Source organism: Ornithorhynchus anatinus, chromosome X1, assembly GCF_004115215.2.
Source record: "Ornithorhynchus anatinus isolate Pmale09 chromosome X1, mOrnAna1.pri.v4, whole genome shotgun sequence".
NCBI classification, from domain to species: Eukaryota; Metazoa; Chordata; class Mammalia; order Monotremata; family Ornithorhynchidae; genus Ornithorhynchus; species Ornithorhynchus anatinus.
In genome coordinates, this window is record NC_041749.1 from 123,894,609 (window position 1) to 123,907,104 (window position 12,496).

Consider the following 12,496-nt stretch of genomic DNA (forward strand, 5'->3'; position numbering starts at 1 on the left):
TGTAACCTGCTCGATGAGAATAGGCCACTCACAGCAATATCGTTCCGCTCTGCCTCGATCTCCCGCCGTTGTGCTAATTGCGTGATAACGTTCTACCCGGCCGAGGCGCTTTTTAAACCCGTGGGAGAGAAAGGGGCCGGTCCCGGCTCCCAGAAAGTGGCGAGGGGGGGGATGAGTAGAAACGTTGCGATAGTTTGGCGGGTTTTAGTTAGTTTTCCAGATTGTAAATGCATTCATTCATTCATTCAATTGTATTTACTGAGCGGTGACTGTGTGCAGAGAGCTGTACGAAGCGCTTGGAAAGTACAACTCGGCAATTGAGACTATCCCCGCCCACACCGGGCTCACAGTCTAGAAGCGGGGAGACAGACATCAAAACGAGTTATCAGGCATCGCCATAAATAAAGAGAATTTAAGATATGTACATATATACGCAAGTGCTGTGGGGCAAGGGGAGGGAGATAGAGCAAAGGGAGCGAGTCGGCGGGGCGATGCGGAGGGGGGGCGGGGGGGGGGGCTGAGGAAAAGGGGGCTCAGTCTCGGAAAGCCTCTTGGAGGAGGTGAGCCTTCGGTAGGGCTTTGAAGCGAGGGAGGGTGATTGGAGGATTTGAGGAGGGAGGGCGTTCCGGGCCAGAGGTAGGACGCGGGCCAGGGGTCGACGGCGGGCCAGGCGAGGACGAGGCCCAGTGAGAAGGCTAGCGGCACCGGAGGAGAGGAGGGAGGTGAGGTAAGAGGGGGCAAGGTGATGGACAGCTTTGAAGCCAATGATGAGGAGTCTCTGTTCGATAAGGAGGTCGACAGGCAACCACCGGAGAATTTTGAGGAGGGGGGGGTGACATGCCCAGAACGTTTCCGCAGAAAGATAATCCGGGTAGCCGAGTGAAGTATGGACCGAAGCGAGGAGAGACAGGAGGTCGGGAGGTCAGAAAGGAGGCCGATGCGGTCGTCCGGTCGGGACGGGATGAGCGACTGTACTGACGTGGAAGTGGTCTGGATGGCGAGGAAAGGGCGGATCGTGGCGAGGCTGTGAAGGTGAGAAAGGCAGGATTTGGTGACGGATTGGATCCGTGAGGCGAATGAGAGAGCGGAGTCAAGGATGACGGATTCCTCAAGGGCCAGGGGCAGAGAGTCTCTGACCGTTCCTTTACTCGCTCGAGCACTCGGTCCAGCTCTTTAATAATAACCGTGGTATTTGTTAAGCGCTTACTCTGTGCCAGGAACCATACTAAGTGCCGGGGCGGATACGAGCGAATCAGGACGGACGCAGTCCCTTCCCACACAGGGCTCAGAGTAATAATAATAATAATGATGATGGCATTTGTCAAGCGCTTACTATGTGCAAAGCACTGGCGGGGGGGGGGGGGGTACAAGGTGATCAGGTTGACCCACGCGGGGCTCGCAGTCTCAATCGCCATTTTACAGATGAGGGAACCGAGGCACAGAGAAGTGAAGTGACTCGCCCACAGTCAGACAGCTGACAGGTGGCGGAGCCGGGATTAGAACCCGTGACCTCTGCCTCCCAAGCCCGGGCTCTTTCCACTGAGCCACGCTGCTTCTCTATACCCTCTCAATCCCCATTTGACTGATAAGGCAACTGAGGCCCAGAGGATGAAGCGGCTCCGCCCGAGGTGGCACAGAAGAGAGGCGGAGGAGCCGGGATCGGAACCCAGGTCCTTCTGACTCCCAGGCCCGTGCCCGATCCACTGGGCCGCGCTGCTTCTCTTTAACCACAGAAGGTGCCCGGTGGTATTTATTTTTAAATCAATCAATCAGTGGATCAGTGGTACTGACCGAACACTTATTGTGAACTGGGAGCCCATTAGCGGGCAGGGATCGTGTCTATCTGTTGCCGAATTGTACATTCCAAGCGTTTAGTACAGTGCTCTGCACGCGGGAAGCGCTCAATAAATACGATGGGATGAATGACTGCATGAGAACCGCTGCCCGCTAGGAGCTGACAGTCCCTTGTCAGCTGTGTGACTGCGGGCAAGTCACTTGACTTCTCTGTGCCTCAGTGACCTCACCTGTAAAAGGGGGATGAAGACCGTGAGCCTCACGGGGGGCGACCCGACGACCCCGTATCTCCCCCGGCGCTTAGAACGGTGCTCTGCACATAGCGAGCGCTTAACGAATACCGACATTATTATTATTATCATTAGTGGGGGGAAAGCCGACAGTCTAGTGGAGGAGATCAGAGCGGTAGGTTCGATCCGTCACCACTGACGGCAAAAAAACAACCCGAGCCTAGGTGCCGCTAACCCACGCACGGGTCCTTTGCAAGTTCTACACAAAAGCACTTCGCCCTCGCCGTCAGCGCGCCCGCCTCGACGACGGCGAAGCGCGACGACGAGAGAGAACCGTTTTATGAGGTTTCCGACAGGCCCGCCGAAGCGGCTCCCAAATCCGACCGGCGCGGATCGTCCCGGGAGGCTTCGGGTCACAGGCGGGGAGCGGTGCTGAAACCCGGCCGAAAAGTCACCGTTCCTCACGGGATTCGAAAGCTAAATAGCAGCGGCCTACGTCGGCTGGCCGACATCATCCCGGGTGGAAGGAATCTATCACAGGAACCTAAGACCGCGGAAGAAATGTCAGTTCTGCCTCCGCCCCCAGATCCATCTGTTTCTGCAGCGGGCCCCGGCGGAAGCCGAGAGGAACCTGGACATCCTCAGGGTCCGAGCACCCATCGTCCTTAATTTCGCCCCCGTTAAGGACGACGACGGGGGCATTTGTGGTATTTCCTAAGTGCTTACCGTTTGCCAAGCACTCTACAGAGCGCTGGCTTGGATACAACCCAATCGGGTCCCACGTGGGGCTCGCGGTCTAAGCCGGAGGGAGAAGAGGTACCGAGTCCCCGCTTTGCAGATGAGCGATTTGCCCAAGGTCACCGAGCAGATAGGATCAGAACCCAGATCCTCTGTCTCCCAGGCCCGGGCTCTTTGCGCTAGGCCCCGCCGCGCCTCGATTTCCCTAACGGTTCCCTCTAGCAGCCCATTACGGTCGCCTTGCTTACGAAGTCATCCAAAACCTTCTTAGACCCCCCCCCCCCCCGGACGTTTTCTGACCGGCATAGGGTTCTTGGGCGCCCGGCCCCACGGGTGCGCTAACTGCTAGGTGAGGGAGACGTGGAGCGGCGTGGCATAGCGGAAAGAGCCCGGGCTTCCGAGTCAGGGGACGTGGGTTCCGATCCTTGTCCGCTGTGTGACCTCGGGCAAGTCGCTTAACTTCTCTGGGCCTCAGTCACCTCAGCGGTAAAATGGGGATTGAGAGTGTGAGCCCCACGTGGGCCAACCGGATCACCCTCCATCCACCCCAGCGCTTAGAGGAGTGCTTGGCACAGAGCGAGCGCTTAACAGATAACGTAATTATTATAAGAATGGTAGCGGCGGGGCTCAGTGGAAAGAGCCCGGGCTTTGGAGTCACGGGTCATGGGTTCGAATCCCGGCTCGGCCACTTGGCAGCTGTGCGACCGTGGGCGAGTCGCTTCGCTTCTCTGGGCCTCGGTTCCCTCATCTGGAAAATGGGGATGCAGACCGTGAGCCCCACGTGGGACAGCTTGATTCCCCTGTGTCTACCCCAGCGCTTAGAACGGTGCTCTGCACGTAGTGAGCGCTTAACAAATACCAACAGTAGTAACATTATTATAATACCCCCAAGCGCTTACTATGTGCCCGGCACCTAGGTTAAGCACTGAGGTAGACATTGGGATTCATGGTCTAAGACTGTAAGTTCGTGGTGGGCAGGGAATGTGTCCGTTTTCTTCTAATAATAATATTAATGGTACTGGCTAAGCGCTTACTGCGTGCCAAGCACGAAGAACTGGGAGAGACACAAGCAAATCAGATGAGACGTAGTCCTTGTCCCACCTGGGGCTCAGAGTCTTAATCCCCCTTTTAAGGACGAGGGAACTGAGGCCCGGAAAAGTTAAGTGGCTTGCCCAAGGTCACAGAGCAGACATGGGGAGGAGCAGGGTTAGAACCCGGGTCCCTCTGACTCCCGGGCCCATGCTCTACCCACTTAGCCGTGCTCTCAAGCGCTGAGACCGCGGTACTTTTTCCAGAGGGAGCGTCCCCTGACACACGATCTGAATTTTCGAGCTCTGGTGGGTGGCCTCGATCCCGGGGCCGGGGGTTGTCCTGATCAATAATTCTGGGTTGGGCCTGTCTACATCCTCCTAATTCCATTAGCTTTTCCAGGCTGACGAGTCCTAATGTGTTCAGCCGGTCCTCCCTGGACTTCACCGAATAATCGAAGGCTCTTGATCGTTCCGTCCGTATTTTTTTTTTTTTTTTCTGGCAGAATGGAAGAATCGTATGTTAAAACGGAGGGACCCGACACTGTGCCGGTGCATTCCGAGTTCCACGCTGAGAAACAGCGGGCTGGAAGCGGAGAGAATTCGGTCCCTGTGACGTTTCTGAGATACTCCGCGGCGATGTCCGACTCCCGTCGTTACGGGACGGAGTCATCCTTCTTCTCCGTTGTTCTCTCCTCTCCGTTCCCACGAGACACCTCCTGGCCTTGACTAGCTATCATTCGCTCGTTGGGTCGTATTTACTGAGCGCTTACCGTGTGCAGAGCACTGTACTAAGCGCTTGGAAAGGACGATTCGGCGACAGACAGAGACGATCCCTATCCAGCAACGGGCTCACGGTCTGGAAACCGGCCCAAGAAAGCCCCGGCCCGGGCCGGGAGAGCTTCGCCTGCGGTCGACAGAGAAGTGTCAGTCCTCGTACCCCACTGCCGGTCCCATTCCGAGGGGTGAGGGGAGGTGGGACCCCCCCCCCCCCCCGTCCCCGTCCCTCGGCAGAGCTTTTACCACTGGCTGCCTATTATACGGAGGGCGGCGTGAATCTCAACCCTTTGAAGATACCCGACGAATGCTAATCTGGCCCCTCGGGAACCAGCCGTTACGAAGCAGCGGAATATCAATTCCCATTTTCTGGGCTGATTCGTCTCGGCCGCGGGCTAGCCGAGAGCGGGAAGATGAGATCTCGAGTTTAGGAGGAGGAATGGTGTCGATCATCAGGGAGATGTCAGTCTGGGGAGAAAACACGAGTCTCGATTGTCTGTGAAGGCTAGAGCCTTGCTCCCGTCCCGCAGAGGCGTGGAAGAGCAGAATGTATTGTCCGGGCCTTTGATCACTGGACGGTCGGCGATCGAGGCTGGGGATGGGATGGATGAACATCCCTCTGCTAGAGGAACGCTTTTTTTGTTTGTTTCTTTCTTTTATGGTGGTTGTTCAGCGCTTACTATGTGCCAGGAACCGGACCGAACGCTGGAATCAATACAAGCTAATGAGGTTGGACTCAGTCCCTGCCCCACGTAGGACTAACGGCCTCAATCCCCGATTTCCAGATGAGGTAACGGAGGCACAGAGAAGGGAAGTGACTCGCCCGAGGTCACCCAGCAGACAGTAATAATGGTGGCATTTGGTAAGCACCGTACTAAGCCCTGGAACCGACGCAAGCAAATCGGGCTGGATGCAATCCCTGCCACGCGAGGGGCTCACAGTCCTAATCCCCATCTGACAGATGAGGTGACCGAGGCACAGAAAAGCCAAGTGACCTGCCCGTGGTCGCACAGCAGACGAGCGGCGTAGCCGGGATCAGCACCCAGGTCCTTCCGACTCCCAGGCCTGGGCTCTTTCACTGGGACATCATCTCCCGGGGCCCTCGTTGCCTTTGGAAAGCAAGGAGAGAGTCCCCGGTGAGAACGGAGTCCTTCTGACTGAGGCCGTGCAGCGAGAGGGATACCGGCATTTGAACCCGGGGCCTCTGACTCAGACCCAAGCTCTTTTCCGGCCCAGGCTCTTTCCATTAGGCCACGCTGCTTCTCCCCGTCTTGGTTTTCTATGACGCTCTTATTCCCCAAATGCCCTCCCCGTCATTAGCTCAGTTCGGCTCTCCCGGCAACTCGGTAAGGTAGGGGGGAAAGGCTGGAGTTCATAGCCCCAGGCTGCGGGTGAGGAAACTGAAGCACAGAGAAGTTAAGTAACTCGCCCGGGTTCCCACGGCGTGTCAGCGGAACAGCTCGCACTCCCGAACCCGGGGTCCTCCGGCTCGCAGACCGTTGCCCCGTCACTATGCCCCGCCGCTTCCCCTCCCCGTTCTCCCTCCTCCTTCGCCCTCGTCTTTCGAGCGGGGGATGAAATCCCCGCTTTCTCTCCCCCTTCGACTGGGAGCCCCACTTGGGCCAGGGACGGCGTGGCTCAGCGGAAGAAGCCCGGGCTTTGGAGTCCGAGGTCACGGGTTCGAATCCGGGCTCTACCACGCCTCAGCCGGGTGACCGCGGGCGAGTCACTTCACTTCTCGGTGCCTCAGTGCCCTCACCTGGAAAATGGGGATTAAGACCGTGAGCCCCTCGCGGGACGACCCGATTCCCCCGTGTCCACCCCGGCGCTTAGAACGGTGCTCGGCACAGAGTGAGCGCTTAACAAACGGCAACGTCATCTTACGTCCAGCCCAGTGCTTAGTACGGTGCTTGGCACGGGGTCAGCATTTAGCAAATACCGCAGATTATCGTTATCATCCTTACCGATGATGATAATGGCAACATTATTCTCAAAGAGCTTACCCCGGCGTGGAAGAGTCACAAACAGAGGAGGAAAAAGAAACGGACGGTAGCAAAGTAAAAGCTGAGCTCCCCCTCGGTGAAACGTCTAGGGGTGACTTTCCCAAGCTGCTTTGAGCATCCAAAGGCTGCCCCTCGATCAAACTGCCCCCCGCTCTCCGGCGCCTGCCATCGCCTCCTCGCCGGCCGGCGATTTTTAGAATTTTAAACCGTCAACCGGTGAAGGTCACTGCGAAATCTTTCTGGGTGAGGCTGCCCCCCTAGATCTGAAAAAGTCAACAGGGCCAGAGAGTAGTGGAAAGCCCAGCTGGCCTTATCCCCCAAGGCCCGCGCGAAGGAAAACGCAGAAAAATCTCTAACGTTCAGTTTCGCCCCTTCTCCATCCGTGAGGAGGATTCGCTGAGCCCTTCAGCGCGGGAAGAGCCCCGTAGAAGCGTAAACCGACCGAGTGCCGATGCCGTGCGGAGCCTCCAGTCGAGCCGGGGAGACAAGCGGACGGAACTTGTAAACTTCCAGTGGAGCGCTATTAATAAAATAAAACCGTCACGCCGGTCAAGTGCTATTTACGAGCCAAGCACCGAGGTAGACAGGAGACAACCGGACGGGAAACGGAGTCGGCCTCACACGGGGCCCGCGGTGTAAAAGGGAGGGAGAAGGGGTACGCGGTTCCCCGGTGAGGGAACTGTAGGTCCGGGAAAGTTAAGTGGCTCGCTCAAGGTCACACGGTAGACGGGTGGAAGCAGGAGGAAAAGCGCGATGGAGTCCCCGATACGCACCCCGCCCTCAGCCCCGCCGGCACCCGCGCTCACATCCGGAAATTATTTATATATCTTAATGTCTATTTCCCCTTCTAGACCGCAAACTCCTGGTGGGCAGGGAACGTGTCTACCGACTCCACTGTACTGTCCGCTCCCGAACGCTGAGCGCGGTGCTCTGGCCCCAGTGAGTGCTCGATAAATACTATCGATTGATTGGGACTGAGCCCCGAGAGCAGCGCGGCTCAGCGGCAAGAGCCCGGGCTTGGGAGTCAGGGGTCGTGGGTTCTAATCCCGGCTCCGCCACGCGTCGGCTGGGGGACTGTGGGCGAGTCACTTGACTTCTCCGTGCCCCATCTGGAAAATGGGGACGAAGGCTGCGAGCCCTACGCGGACCAACTAATTACCTTGTATCTCCCCAGCGCTTAGAACAGTGCTTGGCACATAGGAAGCGCTTAACAGATACCAACGTTATCATTATCATAACAGGTAACAGCAGAAGTACAGAAAAACGAATAAGGAAACGAGTCAGCGGATGGGAGGAGGAAATCAGGAACCGGTGCGGCCTAGAGGAAAGAGCCTGGGTCTGGGAGTTGGAGGACCTGGCTCTGGCTCTGCCGTCTGCCCGCCGCGTGACTTTGGACCGGTGACTTAACTTCTCTGGGCCTCAGTTTCCTCAGCGGAATGGGGACGAAATGCCCGGCTCCCCTCCCCCCTTAGACCGCGAGCCCCAACGTGGATCGGGGACTGTGTCCGACCCGACGATCCCGTATCTTTACCCGCGGCGCTCAGCAGGGCGGTTGTCGCAAAGCGAGCGCTTAACGGAGGGGACGGTGACGATACTCTCCGGGGGCAGTAGGGCTCGCCCAGGCTGACGGCTTCAAGTCGGGCCTCCCCGCTCTCGGGCCAAAGTGAAGAAGGAGGAGGCCTCCAGCCCGCCACCCTCCCCAGGAGGGATGCCCCCGTCCAGCCCCCTCGTCTTGGTGACCGTTCAGCCGGGGGTGGAACCGAGAGTCCGTCCGCTCCTCGGGTCGACGCCGTGGCTGTGTTTTCTCAACTTCAAATAATTAAGGATCGAGCCTCCCGTTCCCCCCCCGCCCCGGATTCAGAAACTCGGGAGGGTGGCCGGCTTTGGGACATCTGGATTCCCTCCGTATGCAAACTGCCGGACTTCCTAGACGGCTTTATCGTCTTTGGAGCCGAGTTTAATACGCTCAAAAAAAAAAAAAAAAATCAACGTTAAATGGTCTCGCTAAGAATCAGACTCGGCAACCGTGCGGGAGTTACATCTGCACGCTCGGTGAACGGCAGTGGTTAACTAGCACATCTCTGTGACGTGTGCCCGGTACGGATTGAGGAGTGTGAAGAACAGATACACCCTACTGTGCCCGCCGCAACTAGGGATAGCGACAAACGAGAGCGGCGAGAGAATCCGACGTGTTACAGTCGGCGGGCGAGGCTGACGCTTTGGGACGGAGACCGGGGCGGGGGATCGGATTCTCTAGAGGGGGAGGCTTCTGCGCCGCTTTCTCGGCCCCACCTGTGGCGTTCCCGCTGAGGCCAGGGGCGCCGTGAGCGAGCTGGGGGGAGCACTTGGCAAAAGGCAGGATCCCGTGAGGGCGGCAGAGAGCGCGGCACGGCGCGGACGCCGGGCCGGAGCGCGGCGAGGTGGCAGGCGGTCGCCCCGGTTCCAGTCTGGATCCGCCCCGCCTACGGGACCCTGCGGTCTTTCCCGTTCCCCACTGGGTCCGCCCACCTCACGCGTCTCCGTCTGCACCCGGAAACGGTCCCCTCCGATCCCCAGTCCCCGGCCCGCCCGGCCGGGACGAGGACCCAGGGCTCCCCGTTCCCGGAGCCGGGCTCTTTCCACTGAACCCGCTAAAGGGCCCGGTCGAGTCCGTCGTGGGCAGGGAATGCTATGTTGTACTCTCCCGAGCGCTCAGTACAGTGCTCTGCACACAGTAAGCGCGCGGTAGATACGACTGACCGACCTAGGTGCTCATCCTAGCTCTGCCACTTGCATGCAGTAAGGGGTCGATATCGACTGACCGATCGACTGATGAGTAGTAATGATAATAATGATAGCGTCGGTATCTGTCAAGCGCTCACTCCGCGCAGAGCACCGTTCTAAGCGCCGGGGGAGATACGGGGTCGTCGGGTCGTCCCGCGTGAGGCTCGCGGTTCATCCCCATTTTCCAGATGAGGTAACCGAGGCCCAGAGAAGCGAAGCGACTCGCCCGCGGTCACACGGCTGACAGGTGGCGGAGCCGGGAGTCGAACTCATGACCTCCGACTCCCGAGCCCGGGCTCTTTTCCACTGAGCCACGCTGCTTCCCCATAGTATCTATTGAACGACGTCTTCGAAAAAAGGGGTTTATTTACTGCATATAAATATTTACATATGAATGATAACGGTAAGTAACAATATACAAATGACAACCTCTCCGTACCTCTGTTTCCTCATATGTGAAAATGGGATTTCGATAGCTCTTTTCCCTTCCCCACAGACCGTGAGCCTCTGTGAGAGAAGGATTGGGTCCAACCTGATTAGCTTGCATCTATCCCCGTGGTCAGTACGGCGTTCGGCACACGATGATCGTAGAACGGATACCACAATATTATAATCAGGTGCATCGTCTGCCTATCATTTTCACTAATAATAATATTGGTATTTATTAAGCGCTCACCGTGTGCCGAGCACCGTTCTAAGCGCTGGGGGAGACACAGGGGAATCGGGCCGTCCCACGTGGGGCTCGCGGTCTTCATCCCCATTTGACAGAGGAGGGAACTGAGGCCCGGAGAAGTGAAGCGACTCGCCCACGGTCACACAGCCGACGAGGGGCGGATCCGGGATTCGAACTCATGACCTCTGACTCCCAAGCCCGTGCGCTTTCCGCCGAGCCACGCCGCTTCTCATAAACTAGTGAATCATAAACTCTGTGAGGGTTGCCGGCTACAGTCGGTGATATTCCACGTGTTGTCCCGGGTGCGGGGAACGCTGGGGAAGCAGCGTGGCTCAGTGGAAAAGAGCCCGGGCTTCGGTGTCAGAGGTCATGAGTCCGACTCCCGGGCTCGGCCACCTGTCAGCCGTGTGACCGCGGGCGAGTCGCTTCGCCTCTCTGTGCCTCGGTTCCCTCATCTGGAAAAGGGGGATTCACCGTGAGCCTCCCGCGGGACGACCCGACGACCCCGTATCTCCCCCGGCGCTTAGAACGGTGCTCTGCGCGTAGGAAGCGCTTAACGGATACCAACCCCATTATTATTATCATTACCAGGCACACGGTAAGCGCTCGATAAAAAGCGCACGATGGACGGAGAGTACAGTCGAGTTAGCGGACACGAGTCTTCCCTTCCATATCCCACCGGGGCTGGGAGGGAGAGGAAGATGTCAGCCCACCAAACATTTCCTGGCGGGCAATCGGTCGGTCGGTGGTATTTACCGCACGCCCACTGCGTGCGGAACGCCGTCCTAAGCGCTCGGGAGAGTACGGAACGACAGTACATCAGACCCGTTCCCTGCCCGCAGTGAGCTTACAGTCTAGAGGCGAAAGCCGAGGCCGCTCGGCGTTCCAACGGTCCGTAGAGGAGGACCAACGGTGGATAAAAAGTGCCTCTTTTTCGAGGAGCGGAGAGAGCGTTCAGTCGGCGCCGCCGGGTGAGACGGCGTCCTTTCCCCACCGGGAACCGAGGGCCAAGCTAGGACCGCCGAGGACCCTCCATCGATACTTCCGGACGGACGCGTGCCTCCTCAGATTCGCGTCAGCTCGCGTGAGGGGCTCCGGACGATTAAGCTCGTCCCTTCCGGACCCATCCCACGATGGTCTGCCTCACGCCGGTCCGACGGCCCGTCGGTCAGGGCACGTCAGCCTGCGTACCGGGGACTCGGCGGTGATGGCGTGCGTGTGTGCGTGGAGCGGGGTGATGAATGAGAAATAACGAGACAGCGTCGGGGAACGGTCCCCGGACGGACCGCCGGGGGGACCGCGAGAAGGCGACGAAACCTCCCTCAAAATAATAACGCCGGTGTTTGTTGAGCGCTCACTACGTGCCGAGCGCCGTTCTAAGCGCCGGGGTAGGCCCGGGGTAATCGAGTCGTCCCACGTGGGGCTCCCGGTCTCAATCCCCCTTTTCCAGATGAGGTCACTGGGGCACCGAGGAGTCGAGTGACTCGCCCAAAGGCACTCGGCTGACGAGCGGCCGGGCCGGGATTCGAACCCATGACCCCTGACTCCCAAGCCCGGGCTCTTTCCAAAGCCCCGTGCTCCCCGCCGTTCCCCCCGGATGGTAAGCGGAGAGATCAGAGGCTTCCAGGGCAAGAGTTCCCGTTTAACGCAGGGGAGAACGACCGGGGGCGATGACGAGGAAGGCTCCAAGGGACATCCCGAGAAACACGGGGAACCGAGCGGAGGGCGACCCAAAGAGGAGGAAACGAGAGCCGAACTCCAGAAGCGGCCCCGAAGGCGGCCAGGAAGGGGAAGCTCCCGGGAATCTTGCGGAGGAAGATCCGGCAGGACGTGGCGACAGGCTGAATGCGGGAAGCGAAAGACGGAGAGGCGTCGAAGGGGACGGTAGAGACGGCGGCGAAAGAGACGGCGGAGCGTGGAAGAGGGGTGAGTTTAGGAGGCCGGGCGGCAAGTTCTCTTAATGATAATAACGATGTCGGGATCCGTCAAGCGCTTACTACGCGCAGAGCACCGTTCTAAGCGCTGGGGTGGTTACGGGGGTCATCGGGTCGTCCCACGCGGGGCTCCCGGTTAATCCCCATTTTCCAGACGAGCCCGGAGAAGCGAAGCGACCCGCCCACGGTCACACAGCTGCCGAGCGGCAGAGCCGGGAGTCGAACCCACGACCTCCGACTCCGAAGGCCGGGCTCTCTCCACTGAGCCGCGCCGCCTCCCTCTTTTAGACGGGCCGAGGGCGCAAGGGCCCAGTGAGCGAGGAGAGCGGAGGCGACCCTGAAAGAAGCAAGAGATCGGTAAGGGGGAGAGAGTGCGGAGCCGGGAAAATAGACTTGGGTGTCATCCACTTAGAAGAGAAGCAGCGCGGCTCAGTGGAAAGAGGCCGGGCTTCGGAGTCCGACGTCATGGGTTCGAATCCCGGGCTCCGCCACTCGGCAGCTGTGTGACTTTGGGCGAGTCACTTCGCTTCTCGGTGCCTCAGTTCCCTCATCTGGA